This window comes from Chelonoidis abingdonii, chromosome 11, assembly GCF_003597395.2.
Source record: "Chelonoidis abingdonii isolate Lonesome George chromosome 11, CheloAbing_2.0, whole genome shotgun sequence".
In the NCBI taxonomy this organism is placed as follows: Eukaryota; Metazoa; Chordata; order Testudines; family Testudinidae; genus Chelonoidis; species Chelonoidis abingdonii.
This window is the reverse complement of record NC_133779.1, coordinates 27,889,472-27,906,237: the sequence shown is the minus strand read 5'-3', so window position 1 is coordinate 27,906,237 and position 16,766 is coordinate 27,889,472. Positions and strand designations below refer to the sequence as shown.

The following is a 16,766-nucleotide window of genomic DNA, read 5'->3' as shown; positions in this document are numbered from 1 at the left end:
GACAGGGTCGGATTCCTTCAGATGGAGGGGGATGCCTACACCCCGGGTCTTCCATTGAGCAGAGGGCACGACCGCTGTTCGGTGTTGCGGGGATTGCAGGTGGAAGGAGCAGGGGATCATGAGGCACGAAGACGTTGGAGCAGAGTGGTGACCCAGCTCCTGCCCTGAGGCTTTAAAAACGCCTGGGAGAAGGCTGTGCTGGGAGCTGCTAGCTGGGTGATTGGGAAGTGGGCGCTGGGTGAACCCCAATCAGGCCCATTGGCTGTATAAAGGCTGGAGCAGTGATCACAGGTCTCGTTTCTGTTTGTAGAGGGAGAGAGGCTGTCTGTAGGCTGATGAGGCTATTGAGTGGAGCAGGGCTGGAGGTGGGGTCGCTGGAAGCCCCAGCGTATGGCCTGCAGAGGCACGGATGGGCGGTTGCAGGGGCGCTGGGCAGCCCAGGGGTAGGCCAAGGCAGCATGTCCAAACCCAATCTTGCCAGTGGTGAGTAGGCTGATACTGCAGTCTGCCCCAGGGTATGGGGCTAGACAATGACTGGCAGTAACCATATACTGAGGTGAGGTGGGGATAGAGGGTGGAGGTTCCCTTGGGATGGGGAGACCCAGAGAGAAAGGGGTTACTGCTCAGGGTCAGCACCCCAGCTTACAGAGCACCAGAGTCCAGGGAGGGACATGGGGGGCCAAGCGGTAGTGAATCACCGGCCTGCAGAGGGTGCTCCAGAGCTGGAATGAGCTAATTCCCAGATGTCACCAGCAGGAGGTGCCGCAGGGGTGAGTCCACACACAGATTTCATAGATTTTAAGGCCAGAAGGGACCATCATGATCATCTAGTCTGGCCACCTGCCCATTGCTGTCTACAGAACCTCGCCAACCCATAACCTTACAGGCCTGGCTTGACAAAGCTCTGGCTGGGATGATTTAGTTGGTGTTGGTCCTGCTTTGAGCAGGGGGTTGGACTAGATGACTTCCTGAGGTCTCTTCCAACCCTGATATTCTGTGATTCTAGTTCATGGGGCTAGAGTCAATTAACAAGCCTGCAGGCACAGAACCTCATCCCATTGTACTGTGGACTCAGAGTATGGGGCGGGAAAGTGCCTAAAGGATGTTTACACAGTGCTGAATCACTTCACTCAGCACCATATTTTGAGCCCATGTTCACTTACTCCTAATGCTGCTGATGGGTGCAGCCGGGGCGTTAGTGGTGCAGTTTTCCCTCACACAGCCAGGCTGGCGTGCCTCACCATTATGCTGACGGGCTCACCTTTGATAAGGGGCAGAGGGTTCACTCTCTATGCGCCACTCAACTAGGGTTGCCAACTTTCTACTTACACAAAATTTAACATCCTTGCCCTGTCCCTTCTCTGAGGCCCCCACCCCCACTCACTCCATACCCCCTCCCTCTGTCTCTCACTTGCTCATTTTCACCAGGCTGGGGCAGAGGGTTTAGGTGCAGGGTGTGGGGGGGGCTCCACCTGGGGGTGCAGACTCTGGTGTGGGGTTGAGGATGAGGGGTTTGGGATGTAGGAGGGGGCTCCAGGCTTGGACTGAGGGGTTTGGAGGGTGGGAGAGGGATCAGGGCTGGGACAGGGGGTTGGATTGGGCTCCATTGAGGGTGCAGGCTCTGGGGTGGGGCTGGGGATGAGAGGTTTGGGGTTCAGGAAGGTGCTCCAGGGTGAGACTGAGGGGTTTGGAGAGATGGGGCATGGGAGGGAGTCAGGGGTGCAGGCTCTGGGTGGCACTTACTTCAAGCAGCTGCCAAAAGCAGTGGCATATTCCCCCTCTGGTTCCTCCATGAAGGCATGGCCAAGTGGCTCTGTGCACTGCCCCAGCTGCAGGTGCTGCCCCCGCAGTTCCCATTGGCTGTGGTTTCTGGCCAATGGGCACTGTGGAGCTGCCCTTGGGGTTGGGGCAGCTCATGGAGCCCCAAAGCTGCCCTTAGGAGCCGGAGGGGGACATGCCACTGCTTCCAGGAGCAGTGCCGAGCCATGGCAGGCAGGGAACTTGCCTTAGCCCCGCTACACCGCTAACCAGACTTTTAATGGCCTGGTCAGTGGAGCTGCCAGGGTCCATTTTCGATCAGGCATTCCAGTTGAAAACCGGACAGTTGGCAACCTTACATTCAATCCTTGGCCTTTCTGCTGCAATGGCCAGCCAAAGCTCAGTGTGAAATCACAGCTGCTGTACTTCTGTGACAGGGACCCATGTCTGTTACAAGGTGGAATGAAACCACTAATTCATTCACATAAGCCATCTTTAAGAATAGCCTCTGCATCAGGACTTTCAGAAATGGGAGTATACTGGGCTAATCTTTCAAAGTTGTAACTAGACACAAGAAATGTAATGAGGTGAGTGGTAATTTAGTAGCTAAATGAGAGACAGTTTTGTCCAGTGGCTAGGGTCTCAGGAACCCTGGCTTCTAAACCTGGTTCTGCCTTCCTATAACCCACATGGCTGGGGGTGCTGGGGAGGCTACCTGGGGCTTGGAGCCCCTGAAAGTGAGATGTCCCCACATCTAGTCTGGGGAGTCTATGGATGGATTCTGTTATTATTCCTGCTGCTGCTGAGAGACTTATGCACCAAAATATGATGAATGGGCTATAAGGTGGATAGAAAGCTGGCTAGATCATCGGGTCGGGTAGTGATCAAGCGTCCTGTTAGTGGGTAGATGGTATCAAGCAGAGTGCCCAAAGTCTAGGCGCCTGGGGCGGTTTGTTCCATATCTTAATTAATGATCTGGGGATGGGCGTTGGACTGCCTCGGCAGGGTTGCAGATGACCTAAATGGGAGGAGTGGTAGATACCTGGAGGTTAGGGGGCTGGATACAGAGGGGAGCTAGATAAATTAGAGGACTGGGCAACAGACCCTGATGAGGTTCAAAAGGACAAGTGCGGTCTTGATTAGGATGAGATCCATGCCATGCTACGATTAGGGCTGAGTGGCTAGCAGCAGTCTGCATAGAAGGATTTAGGGTTCAGTGGACGAGAGTGGTTAGTTCAGTGTGCTTGTGCCAAGAAGTAGGGGCATTGCCAGCGATGAGGGATTGTGCTTTATTCCTCTATTCGACATTGGTGACGGCCTTTGTGTCCGAACTATGTTCCGTTTTGGCCCCATGCTAAAGGAGGATGTGGACAATTGGAAGGTCCAAGGCGAGAGGCACAACCATGCTTAGGGGGCTGGAGCATAACTTCTGGGAGGTGAGGCTGGTTGTTTAGTCTTGCAGAGGAGAGTGCAGGGGGGATTTGATTGCTGTTTCTACCTGGAAGGGGTTCCAAAGAGGATGGATCTAGACTGTTCTCAGTGGTACCAGATTGACAGACAGGATAATCGTCTAACGTTGCAGTGGGGGAGTTTTAGGCTTGGCATTGGGAAACATTTACTAGGTTGGTGGTTAGCAGTTGGACGGTTACATAGGGAGGTGGTGGAATCTCCTTCCTTAGAGGTTTTTAAGGTCAGGCTTGACAAAGCCCTGGCTGGGATGATTTAGTTGGGGATTGGTCCTGCTTTGAGCAGGAGGTTGGACTAGATGACTTCCTGAGGTCCCTTCCAACTCTGATATTCTATGAAATCTTGCTGCGCAGCAACTCACCAAGCTGGCTAGTCTTTGGGTAGCTGAACGAGGAGGTTTTGAAATGCGTGCTCAGGGCTAGACCTCAGCCTACAATTCCCCCAATTACCTGACAGGTTTTAGCATCTCCTGAAACCTCTGGCTAATCCTGGCTGATTGCAATGGCTCCACAAGAGTAAGTGGGGTGCTGCTATTGATGTGAATTGTTTGCAGCTAGCACCTGCTCACCAGGGACAGGTTTTGTAGTTGAACCATCTCAGGTCTTAACTTGAGAGGCAAACATCCAGGGACTGGCCAGGGAGAGAGACTAGGGCTCCTCATTTGGGTACAGTGTGCAGGGAGTGAGCTGCTGACCCACAGGGTATGTTTGCAGGGTCAACAATATGTCTAAGGATGAACTAAAATAGTGGTGTGGCTGCAGCGAGCTGGGTGGCAGCACAGGCTAGCTGCCCAGTACAGTCACACCCAATCCCCTGGTACGTGTGCAAGTGGCTAGCCCAAGCCACAGCCCATGCTGCCATGGCCCCACTGCTGCTTTTAGTGCCCTTGCTCTAACAGAGCTAGCACCTGTCTGCCTGCACTGGGAAGTTGTAGTGTAGACATGCCTAACAGCCTCCATGACCCTCCTCACCATGACAAGCGCCAGTGCCCACCTCGACTGCTTCCAAGAGACACTATCAGTCTTTCCAAGGGACAATGGAAAAGCCTATTCAACCAAATTAAAACTCATCTCCCTTGGAGCCTGCTGCCTTGAGCCTTGTTCAAGTGCAGCTGTGTCATCTGACTGAAAATGAATGTACTGTCACCAAAGTTGTACACAGTGGATGATCTCTTTCCCGGCCATTCCAACAGAAGGATTTGCGTTCACTGAAATATTTAACACCTTTCTTTGGAAAGGTGCAAAAGCGCCAGAGTTAACCTCCTGTTTGCTGGTAAAGCTTCTGGGCATTTTAATTTATCCCAGATGTGCCATGCTGCTCTCAGGCTAGTAACATACCCTAGTGTACTATCTTTGAAGACAATGGCCTTACACCAGAGTTGTACTGGCCAAGCGACATTATAATCTACATGACATGCCAAAAATACATTACACCGTTGTTAAGGTTGCAAAGTGAAGCATACACAAGTTAGGACAGCCCAGAATTAAGGTTGTCTGTACTCAAACTGAACCCCAGGAGGGAACCCAGGAAATGAGGTACACATAAGTAATTGCCACTTGTGAAAATGTGATGTAAATGACTTGCCTAGCATCATGTAGCAACTCTTTGGAAGAGCAGGGCCAGAATCTAGTGCCCCAGAGCAGCATTCAGTTGCTTTAACCATGGCAGTCCCCTCCCTTCGTCACTACACACCTTCCAACTTCTGCAGCAGATGAGGCAGGGGCCTACAGACAACAGCCTTCTTCACTGCACTATCCAGAGTGGGTGCCTCCTGTGCACTGAATGAGGCAGGAGTCCTGTGGAGAAAACAGACTACTGTATATACCCAAGGGAGCACAGGCGACCTTAATACATCTGGCATTTCCTAACTACTGAGTTAGTGACTTTGCAATCTTAATCATATTGTCTAAGTCAAAAAATATTCCATCAGGTAGACCTCTCACATAGTTCATCAGCAGGGCTGGAACCTTCGGGTTCCATCACCCAGACCCCTGCCACTTAAGCTAATGGAGTTGTCAACCTCTGTATGGCCGGGCACTAGTGGGGGATGGGGCCCTTTGCCAGTGGGTTTCACAACTATTTGCTAATGGCAGAGGAATGGTGAAACTCGGGAATCTTGGGTCTGGAGGAGCCTATGCTTTAGTGGCCACAGACTCTTCCACCTGTTCCCCCCCAGAGTTTGACCCTTCTGCCCATCCTATGCAGCCCATCCCTTTTCCAGTCCTGTCTCTTCACCACTTCCTGCTCCTTGCCCAGCCAGTTCCAATCTCCTCCTTGGGGCTTACTGTCCAAACCTCAACCTCCCACTGCACATTCAGTCCCAGTCTCACTGCCCTCCTCCAGCTCCTTGCCTGATCTCTCTTCCATCACTGTATCTCAGGCTCCTCTCTCACCCCACCCCAGTGCCTTGCTCCCATCTCCCCACTCTGATTCCTTTTCCAGGACAGTCCCAGCTCCTGTCCTATCCAAACCTTCTTGTCAGAGCTGTCTGCAGTCCTCCTCCCATCACCGTTCTCTCCCCTCCCTCCACAGGTTCCTAGTCCCTGTCTCCTGGCCTGGCTAATCCCAGTTTCAGTCTCATCCTCAGCTCTTCATCTGATCTCACTGTTCCCACCACCCACCCAATGGTTACCAGTCCCCCTCACCAAGTCCCATTCCCAGTCTCCTTGCTCAAGCAGTCCCAGCCTTCCCTTTCTCCCAGCCTCTAGTCTACACTCCAGTTCCAATTGCACCAAATGCCTTGTCTCAATCTACTTCTTTCCTGTCCCTCAGGTCCAGTTCTTGTCCCCTCTGGATTTGCATCAGACTGCTTCCTCCTGCATACTGCCCAGGTGCCAGCAGAGGGGTCACTGATCACCAGGAGAGACAGTCTCCCTGTTCTCAGTTCCAGTACCTACACCACCCAAGCTGGGAGCAGTTGTTACAGGGAAAGTCCTGCTCAGTCCCTCCAGCCCCAGGATGGAGCATGCGCAGTTGCTCTGTGGGGTGCTGCATGCACAGTCTGGTCAGCACTAGGAGCTGTCAGGGGATGGAGCATGCTCAGTGAGGTCAGAATCTTCAGAAATTTTAGCTGCTAAATTCTAACAAGACTCAGCTGAACATGTAGAAGTTTCAGTGAGTGTTCATGGGGATCGCACATGGCACATCTGACACAAAGGACACCCCTTGCCAAATTTCAAATCTTTGCCATGCCCTGGTTTGGGGTGCTATATCTGGACAAAGAAAGGGTGTCTAGATGGCAAAACATATTTTGCCCTAGTCTCATTCTCAGAAACAGCTGAACTGTTTTCTCTGAAGTTTTCAAAAAAAATATTCAGCTTGAGGCAGACAACCAGCATGAAAATCTTTAACTCAAACTGTTAAAGTGAGGCAAAGTTACAAGCAATTGAAAACAGGTAAGTGCTGGACAACTGTAATAATAGATGGGGCTTCCAGCTTCTCCTACCATATCCATAGTATCCCGAATCCAAAGCTGTGTTGAGCTAGGCACTGTACAACACATAATAAAGATGGTCTCCCCACATGCAACCAGCTTCTGCTAGGTTACCCTGGTCCATCTCATCCTGTCCCTGTCCTCTTATCCTCACTCCTTATCCCTCATTATTTGAAAAAGTCAGGCTCCTTCATAATCATGTCTCTCGTACCCCTTGTCTGAGTCTGAGCAGGGGGAGTGGTGCTAGCAGTCTCCTTCTCTCACTTAAAGTGCCCAACACCACAGAAGCCCCCGGAAGCCAAGAAGAGCAATTGCAGTGAAACTCCTGCTCCCGCCCCTGCAGTCTGCAATGGAGCATGCTCAGTGCAGAACAACACTACCAGCCTCTAACAAACCTTTACTGAGCATGTGCAAATGAAGATTTTTTTCAGAGGCTTATAATTTGGCCAAATTTGGATGAATTTTCACAGGGAAGATGAAAGGGACCTCCCTGCACTAGGGCAACCCCTGCCCTCCACCAATGTCAGGTCCCTGCCCCAAAGCATCAAGGCGCCAGATACAGTTGCCAATTTTCATTGGCCATATTCCTGGAGGTTTCGTCACATCCTATAATCTTTATGTAAAGATGAACCTTTAATTCCTGGAGACTCCACAGCAATCTTGGAGAGCTGGCAACTGTAGCACCAGAGCTTCTCAAGTCAGTGACTGGAAGAAGCTTTAGCAGGAGCAAAACAACGTTATTTTCCCCTAAACTCTCTCTGAAATGGATGAACTGGTTTTGTGAGATTTTCATATCAATAAATTAATCATAATTTTTTAAAGAATTGGCCAGCAGCAGGGGAGATTCAGTCTTAACAGTTCAAGTCTGACAAATTATAATCAACTGAAAACGAGGCTTTATAGTGGACAGTGCAGGACAAGGTTAACAAAGGTGTTGCTACCAGTACCATCTATAACCAACCAATGCCTATGCAAACTTTGTCAATATCAGCATCACTTAGCTTGCAAAGACATGAGTCGGCACGTGTGGGAAAAGAGTTCTGGGATCTTTTCAACAACTGCATAATAATATGTATATATAAATATCTCCTGTCCATGTGTTCCATTCTATGCATCCGAAGTAGTGAGCTGTAGCCCACGAAAGCTTATGCTGAAAAAAATTTGTTAGTCTCTAAGGTGCCACAAGTACTCCTGTTCTTTTTGCAGATATAGACTAAGACGGCTGCTACTCTGAAACCTGCATAATAATAGACTTTCAAAAGAGTCTCAGCAGGTCTCACAGGTACTGCCATACCAGTAACGCTGTTCATGGCCTCAGACAAGAAATGCCATCTCCTGCAATCTTATCGGTTTCATATCAACAATATTAGGGCAGAGCACACTGGTTCAGGGAATTGCTTGCCTCTGGAGAATGTGTCACTGCATAAACAAAGGTCACCTGTATATCTCAGCTTGCTTGTGCTTGACCCTTGTGCAAGTGGGAAGGTGGGAAAGGGAAATGGTGCTTTGCTCCCCCAGTTATACCCTCTTCATGAAAGGACAAGGTACCATCATAGTCCCTGTGCTCCCCTGGGACTGGACTGCCTACTACCTGTTAAGACACTAGCCACCCTGGCAGTGGAGGGGAATAGGGAGATGTAATGAGGCAATAACACCCCTCTCTTTCCCTCACACAAACCAAAAGTGAAGAGGCCTTCACACCAAGGCATTCACTTCCCCTGCATGGGCTGCCTCCTGAGGCCAAGCCCTCCAAGAGCTTGCCTTTGGGCCGTAGTGATGCTCCAGCCTTCCCCTTAGTCAGGGTAGTGCCTTGATGGACCAACTTGCCCTTTTTGTCTGCAGCATCTGCTGCCCTGAGTTGATCACACTCCATCCCATGGCAGAAAGAAATAGATTGAGATCAAGATTGTCAGCAGTGCCTGGTGACTTTTCTGGGAGTCCAGTTTGAGTCCTGGGACATACCCAGGGTACAACCTAGACTAGTGAGTGGCTGTGTCACTCCTCCCCCTAACCTGGGTGCCCTTTGCACTGCTCTGCTGTTGTTGCCTCCACTCCTGGACTGCTCACAATCAGCTTCAAGCATGTAAATCACTCCCGCTTACACCCACATGCACTTGCAACCTGCCAGTCACACCCAGCCTGAATTATACTAGAGGTGACCCCAGCACACTCCTAGTCCCAGACTTTTCCCCAGCACTGTCCAGGACAACACAAGCTCATATAAAGTCAATTTGATTAATAGAAATTATATGCACAAATTCTGTTCTCCCAAATGGAGTTTACCAAACATTTCAAGTCAAACACACTGGTTTAGATAAAACAAGTCTAGTAACTACAAAGACATAGATTTTAAGTGACCACAAGTAATGAGGCATAAAAGTCAAGAATGGTTACAGGAGAACTAAAGATAAAACACAACTAGTACCTAACTTAACAAACTATGTGAAATTCAAAGCAAAGTTTCTCTCACCAAATGTTCTCAATAGTTTTACTGGACAAACTTCTAGGGCAGGATCCCTTCTTCTGTATCATGGCTATTACCTTTTTTCCTTCTAGTGCAATGAATCAATGTACAGTGAGAGTGGAGGCAGGGGGGTGGGGTCCCTTGGGATTTTTGTCCCTCATTTTTATAGTGTTAGTCCCCCTCTTAGAAAACATTTTCAGCTGAGATTCAGGAGACAAAAAGGCTGCAGGTGAGGCTATTTCCTGCTGGTTTTCCCACCTGTTGGAACTCCATTTCTGCTTGATGACTCTGCTTATTGCTTAACTGCAAATTAAGCAGACCACACACTCTTTTGAGACAGACCTGTTTGGGCAGGGCTGTGCTTTGGAACGTGTTAATAACACCATACAGGGGAATCTTATACACACATTACGCCACATTTTAACAGCACACTACTGACCAGCAAATTATGAGTTTTCACAAGGCATATGCTGTAAAAAGATTATTACGCTCATGTGCAAGGGGTGAGTGCAGGGATCAGCCTGTCACAAGTCCCCTTAGAGGAAACTGATTTCTCAAAGGGTGGGTGCTCTGTACTTTCTGAAATTCAGGCCTATTTAAAGTTCCTCAAGTTGGGCAGCCAAAAACTGAGACCCAAACCCTTAGCCCCTTTTTTTCTTGTATGTGAACTTTCCCTTGGGGATTTTGCTGAGAAGAAGGTCTTGACAGGACCTTTGATCTTTACTAGAATTTGCAGAGTGGGAATTCCATTGGTCAGCTTGATATCCAGCACCACTTCCCATAAAAACACAAAGGCAATATCTCAAACCTTTAGTCAGAAGGTGGGAGGACACTGATGTTGGCCCACTCAGTTAGTGGATATTGGAGCCTCCAAGGGATCCTGACTGATTCCTGCTGACTCCTTTTGGCAAGTGCAGTTCAGTAACTCCAGCCCGGGCAGCTGGCAGATAGATGTGACCCTTGTGGGAGTAAGAACAAGGAAAAAGGAAGATCTTGGGGGATGTCCAAGGAACAGACAAGCTCAAGGACTGCTGCAAATGGACCATTTTGATTACCACTACAAAAATTTTTTTTCTCTCCTGCTCGTAATAGCTCACCTTAACTGATCACTCTCGTTAGAGTGTGTATGGTAACGCCCATTGTTTCATGTTCTCTGTGTATATATAGATCTTCCTACTGTATTTTCCACTGCATGCATCCGATGAAGTGGGCTGTAGCCCACGAAAGTTCATGCTCCAATATGTCTGTTAGTCTATAAGGTGCCACAGGACTCTACTGCTTTTAAAGCTCAAGGAGGAAGCTCAGAGTGGGTTTCCAGTTGTGTTATTGTTCCTGAGTCAAACATACCTTCTTATTTGGGTTTGGTTGTGAGTCGGGCCATGGACTCAGGACCTGTGCATTCTGCTGAGTGTAAGGCGTGTAAACGAGTATGTCCATCCACACTCAATTTATAAATATACACTAGAGTGTGCTAACAGATTGGATCCATTTGATCAGACATGCTGACAGTTTTAAGTGGAGCCTTGGGCCCTGAACTCACTTTCTTTGGTTGTCAGGATTCCAACCAATGTGTCAAGTAAAGTGATTGAATCAGATTGTGTTCCCTAGCAAGTGGGAAAACATAGAACACCGCATTGGACAGCCCCTGACAAGCCCCAGGCTTCCAGGTACTAACCACATGGTTTGATGTTTCCAACAAGGCTGTCCTATGAAAAAGGGGCCCACATCAGGAAGGCAAGAAAGCAGCTTTCTGGGTGGATTGTCTCAAAACAATGGATCTTCTCCCAAGATTGTGGCCTTTCCTTTCTAAAGATATTTAACATCCAGTTGGCCGCTCACAGGCACTCTGAGCTATCTCCTGGACAACAACTAACTGTAGCTGATACAGCACTAAAGCATGTGATAGCCATGTGAACACACAGTGGAGAGCAGTGTTTCTCAAGGTATGTCTACACTACGAAATTAGCAAAAAGAACAGGAGTACTTGTGGCACCTTAGAGACTAACAAATTTATTTGGGCATAAGCTTTTGTGGGCTACAGCCCACTTCATCGGATGCATGCTGTGGAAAATACTGTAGGAAGATCTATATATACACAGAGAACATGAAACAATGGGTGTTACCATACACACACTAACGAGAGTGATCAGTTAAGGTGAGCTATTACCAGCAGGAGAGAAAAGTTTTTGTAGTAGTAATGAAAATGGTCCATTTGCAGCAGTTGACAGGAAGGTGTGAGGAATAGTGAGTGGGGGCGGGGGGAATAAACATGGGGAAAAAGTTTTACTTTGTGTAATGATCCATCCACTCCAAGTCTTTATTTAAGCCTAATTTAATGGTGTCCAATGTGATATCTGCCATCATGTGCCAGCATGTACATTGGCCAAACCAGACAGTCCCTACGTAAAAGAATAAATGGACACAAACCAGACATCAAGAATTATAACATTCAAAAACCTGTCGGAGAACACTTCAATTTCCCTGGTCACTCAATTGCAGACCTAAAAGTTGCAACATTACAACAAGGAAACTTCAAAAAAAGACTCCAATGAGAGACTGCTGAATTGGAAATAATTTGCAAAATGGACACCATTAAATTAGGTTCAGGAGCAAGGATTTAAAGTTCCTATCCCAGGTGAGGACCTGGCTGCAGTCTCTCTCTATTTCTGGCCCAGTGAATGTTTAATAATTTACCCAGAATGAAAGAGCTCCAGCAGGAGTGATTAAGAGAGATTCTACATCCTGGTAAGTAGGACACTCCCCCAGGATGTAGGGAGACCCTACTTAAAGTTCCTCCTCCATCTCCAGCAGAGCAAGGACTTGACTCTGGGTCTCCCATGTCCCACGTGAGCACTCTGGACTCCTCTGGCTCTCATCTTTGGCAGAAAATAACACTGCTCTGAAAGGTCTCTGTTTCGTTCCAATGTGGAATGAGAACAAATTTCAAACCCTCAAAATTTTTCACAAAGTTTAATCTTTGTTTTCCAGCCAGTGAGTGGGATATACAATAACAATGAGAGATACTGCTTTGCACACCACAGCAATCATGTCAGCTCTAGCAATTTCATTTGCAGACATGGTTAACATCGTTTAAAAATCTCATGCTTTTCCTTTATTCATGTAGGTCTGCAGGACACAATGAAAACTGATCCCAATACTCAGTTTGCTAAGAGTCACATCCTCCTTTGTAGAGATCTGCTTCAACTAGCCCAGCATTCATCGACATTAAGAAACTAAAAACTCCATTGACAGCATAAGGAATGTAAAGGTATGGATGTTTTTTACTGATGATGAATTAACAATTAATATGTGTTTTAATGCAGCCAAATGCAAGATGATACATCTAGGGACAAAGTGTGTAGATCACACCTACAAGATAGGGGACGGTATCCTGGAAAGTAGCGACTCTGAAGAGGACATAGGGATAATGGTGGAAACCAACTGACCATGAGCTCCCAGTGTGATGGCCTAAGAGGGTGAACATGATTTGTGGATGTATAAACAGGGTGTAGTGGGGTGGTCCCTCGGTTCCTGCCCTGAGGGGTTTAAAAAGCAGCCCTGGAGAGGGCTGCAGCTCTAAAAGCTGGGCTGATTGGGGAAGCAGCTGCAGCTGGGCCACACCCCAATCAGACCACAGCTGGTCTGTATAAAAAGGCTGTGAGCCAGGAGTCCAAACTGATTCCCTCTGCCTGTAGAGGAAGAAAAGCCTGGCTGCAGGGAGCTAGAGACAGGATACCTGAGTGGAGCAGGGCTGGGGAAAGGCAGAGGAACTGGGGAGCTTCAGCCTGGAAAGCCCCAGGCTATGGCCTAGCAGAAGGCCAAGGGGTACTGGAGGTTGCAGGGGGCAGCCCAGGGGTAGGCAAAGGCAGCATGTCCAAACCCAACCTTGCCAGCGGTGAGTAGGCTGATACTGCAGTCTGCTCCAGGGTGCAGGGGCTAGACAATGACTGGCAGTAGCCTTATACTGAAGTGAGGTGGGGATAGAGGGTGGAGGTTCCCTTGGGATGGGGAGACCCAGAGAGAAAGGGGTTACTGCTTGGGGGCAGAACCCCAGCTTACAGGGCACCAGAGTCCAGGGAGGGACATGGGGGGCCAAGCGGTAGTGAATCACCGGCCTGCAGAGGGTGCTCCAGAGGCTGGAGAGCTAATTCCTGGAAGAAACCAGCAGGAAGTGCCGCAGGGGTGAGTCCACTCATTTATGCAGGGGAATAGCAAAGAAGAGTAGGAAGGTAGTATTTCTTGGGTATAAGGCATTAGGGAGACCATTACCTGAATACTAAGTATCAGAGGGGTGGCTGTGTTAGTCTGGATCTGTAAAAGCAGCAAGGAATCCTGTGGCACCTTATAGACTAACAGACTTATTGGAGCATGAGCTTTCGTGGGTGAATACCCACTTCGTCAGATGCAACGACGAAGTGGGTATTCACCCACGAAAGCTCATGCTCCAAAATGTCTGTTAGTCTATAAGGTGCCACAGGATTCCTTGCTGCTTTTACCTGAATACTGTGAATACCTGAATACTAGGGTTCGCACTTCAAAAAGAATGTGGAAAATTGGCAAAGGATTCAGAGCTGAGCTCCAAGAGGGTTCAAGGTCTGGAGAACCTGCCTAACAGTAATTGCTCTGGAGCCTCTTCTGGCACCCAGATGTGTTAACATTCTGGGTATGCTGCATCCTCTTTCTCCTTTAAGGCTCCTGAGGTGCACGTGTGCTGAGGTGAAATATTCCTGGGCATTCCTCTCTCTATTTGGGGATTTTAGTTCCTGGGGTAGGTACCCAGAGCATTGGCTGGTGCCTATACTTGTATTTTTAAAATGTGAAGGAATTAATAAAATAAACACCCTCCACATGTCAACCTTTCTAGGCAGAGTTACTTCTGCTGGATGACTATGAAAGTGTGGGGCATTAACAGGAAAGTGCTGGATACTTGGGGAATGGGTGTACAAATGTGTAGAAATTATAATGTGCAGAGATGAATATATTGGTTGGCTTTGCAGGATGTTGGCGATGTCAAATAACATCCTGGAAAGATGCCTTTTTTCATTTTGAGGGGAAGGCTCCCTAGTCACCTGGACCAGGGACTTGAACCCTGGACCCTCAGATTAAAAGTCTGATGCTCTACCAACTGAGCTAGCCCCAGGCACCCCAACCTGGCAGAGGGACTCTGCAGTCATCCTGCTTCATTTTCCCAATTTAGCTCTCCATTAAACTCCTACACACCTAGGAGTTTTAAAATACCATTGCCCCTCTTCTGGCCTGATTTACTGAGCCATTACAAGGTAAATGCATGAGGGGGACTTAGGCAATGCAACTCTCTATGGGTACCTCGCTGCCCTCTGCACCTTCGAAAACCCTACTTGCCTGTAAATTTATCTGCATTTGAGGACTGAGATGTCTGTGCTGACTGGGGAGCAGACTGAACTGTCTGCCAACAACATTGTTTTGTTTGGGATATTAAAAAAAACAAACAAAAAGGAGCGAACAACTAGACAGAGAAAAGAGGAGAGAACAGCTACCTGTGCAGGCATGGGGCTTGAGGGGATGAAGAGGACACCCAGCCACTGCTTAGTTAGAGCTCCAGCAGCAAAAGTTTGGGAATTGCTCATCTAGAACAACAGGTCCCAAAGAGCAGGGTGTGCATCTTGGGGACTTGTGGGGGCAGGGGAAGCACAGAACAGCAGCAGTTCAAGTCATAGAGTCATAGACTCTGTGAGTCATAGACTTTAACGTCAGAAGCAGGGCTGGTGCAACCATTTAGGCGACCTTGGTGGTCGCCTAGGGCGCTGGCATTTGGGGGGCACCATTTTCTTTGGCAGCGATCGCAGCGGCCGGATCTTCAGCCGCCCCGGTTGCTGCTGGCATTTAGGCGGAGGGAGCTGGGGCAGGGGAGCGCAAGGAGGGCTGCCTGCAGCAAGTAAGGGGGTGGGGGCAGCACACAGGGGAACTCCCTGCCCCAGCTCATCCCTGCCCTGCTTCCTCTCTGAGCATGCTGTGGCTGCTTCACTTCTCCCGCCTCCCAGGCTTGCGGTGCCTAAGCTGATTGGCACCACAAGTAGGGTGACCACATGTCCCGATTTTATAGGGACAGTCCTGATTTTTGGGTCATTTTCTTATATAGGCTCCTATTACCCCCCACCCTCGGTCCCGATTTTTCATATTTGCTGTATGGTCACGCTAGCCGCAAGTCTGGGAGGTGGGAGAAGTAAAGCAGCAACAGCGTGCTCGGGGAGGAGGCGGGGCAGGGGTGAGCTGGGGCGGAGGGAGTGCCTCAGGGCAGACGGTGGGGGTTGGGGAGCTGCCACAAGGGGGGTGTTTCAGGGAAGGGGGGGAAGCTGCCACGGGGAATGGGGGGCACCTCAGGGCAGGGGTGCAAAGTGGAAGTTTCGCCTAGGGCACGAAACATCCTTGCACTGGCCCTGGTCAGAAGGGACCATTATGATCATGTAGTCTGACCTCCTGCACAATGCAGGCCATACAATCTCACCCATCCACTTCTATAATAAACCCCTAACCTATGCCTGAGTTATTAAAGTCCTCAAGCTGCAGACAATCCTCCAGCAAATGACCCGTGCCCCATGCTGCAGAGGAAGGCAAAAAACCTCTAGGGTCTCTGCCAATATGCCCTGGAGGAAAATTCCTTCCCGACCCCAAATATGGCGATCAGTTAAACCCTGAGCATGTGGGCAAGACTCACCAGCCAGCACCCAGGAAAGAATTCTCTGTCGTAACTCAGATCCCATCCCATCTAACATCCCATCACAGACCACTGGGCATACTTACTGTCCTTGCTGGCTCTGCTAACACAGATGTGTTGAAGAGGTTGGGAGAGTCTTAGTTTTCAAAAAAGTTTGGGACATGTGGTTCTAGAGAGTGAGGGTTATTGTATCAATGCAGCTTTGCTCATGCTGGAGATAATGGTTCTGCCAAAATCAGGGCACTTGCGTGATGCAACTCAGCATTTTAGGCCTTGAGCCAATAACTTTCTGTAAAATGTCTGTCTGATAATCTGCTAATGACTCAACAGTGTGAGAGCTGACTGCACCCTCCTGCTTTCCTTTAAAAGGATGGTTGGTTGCTACATTCCCATACAGCAATACCTCCTGTCTCACTGCAGGTGATTGTGTGATCTCATGTAGCCACAGCTCATGCTGTTTTCTGTTCCATCTAGGATGGTGCTAGCTCTAGATAAATGGTTTTGGTGGCACGAATACTGGTTCCCACCAGGATTCACCTGGGAGGACATTAAGGAATCTGGGAGTATCTCCTATCCCAAACCTCGAGATCTCCTGCCCATCGTTCCCTATACCCTGCTCATAGTTGGTGTCCGATACCTCTTTCAAAGGTAAGCCAGTTTTTTTTCCCATTGCACTTACTTGATTCATCTAGCATTTTACTGCTAGCTTTTCTTCAGGACACTCCCTTTCCACTGCTCGATGATGACTGCATGGCAGAATTGAGTCCTCCCACTTTATATTAAGCTAAAGTGAGTCAGACAACCCTAGCGTTCAAAGCTGTTTAAACTGAACAGCAAAGTTTATTGTGCATATGCACCTCAATGGTCCAAAGCAGGAGTTCTCAAATTTCATTGCACCACGACCTCCTTCTGACAACAAAAGTTACTGCACAACCCCAGGAGGGGGGACT

General features: G+C 48.8%; 1 non-coding gene across 1 annotated transcript; it reads right to left on the bottom strand.

Moving 5' to 3' along the window:
• Positions 1–14,189: 14,189 nt before the first annotated feature.
• On the bottom strand, positions 14,190–14,263 carry TRNAK-UUU (transfer RNA lysine (anticodon UUU)). Its single transcript has one exon. It is a non-coding gene; the product is annotated as a tRNA-Lys (tRNA).
• Between the last annotated feature and the right edge of the window lie 2,503 nt (positions 14,264–16,766).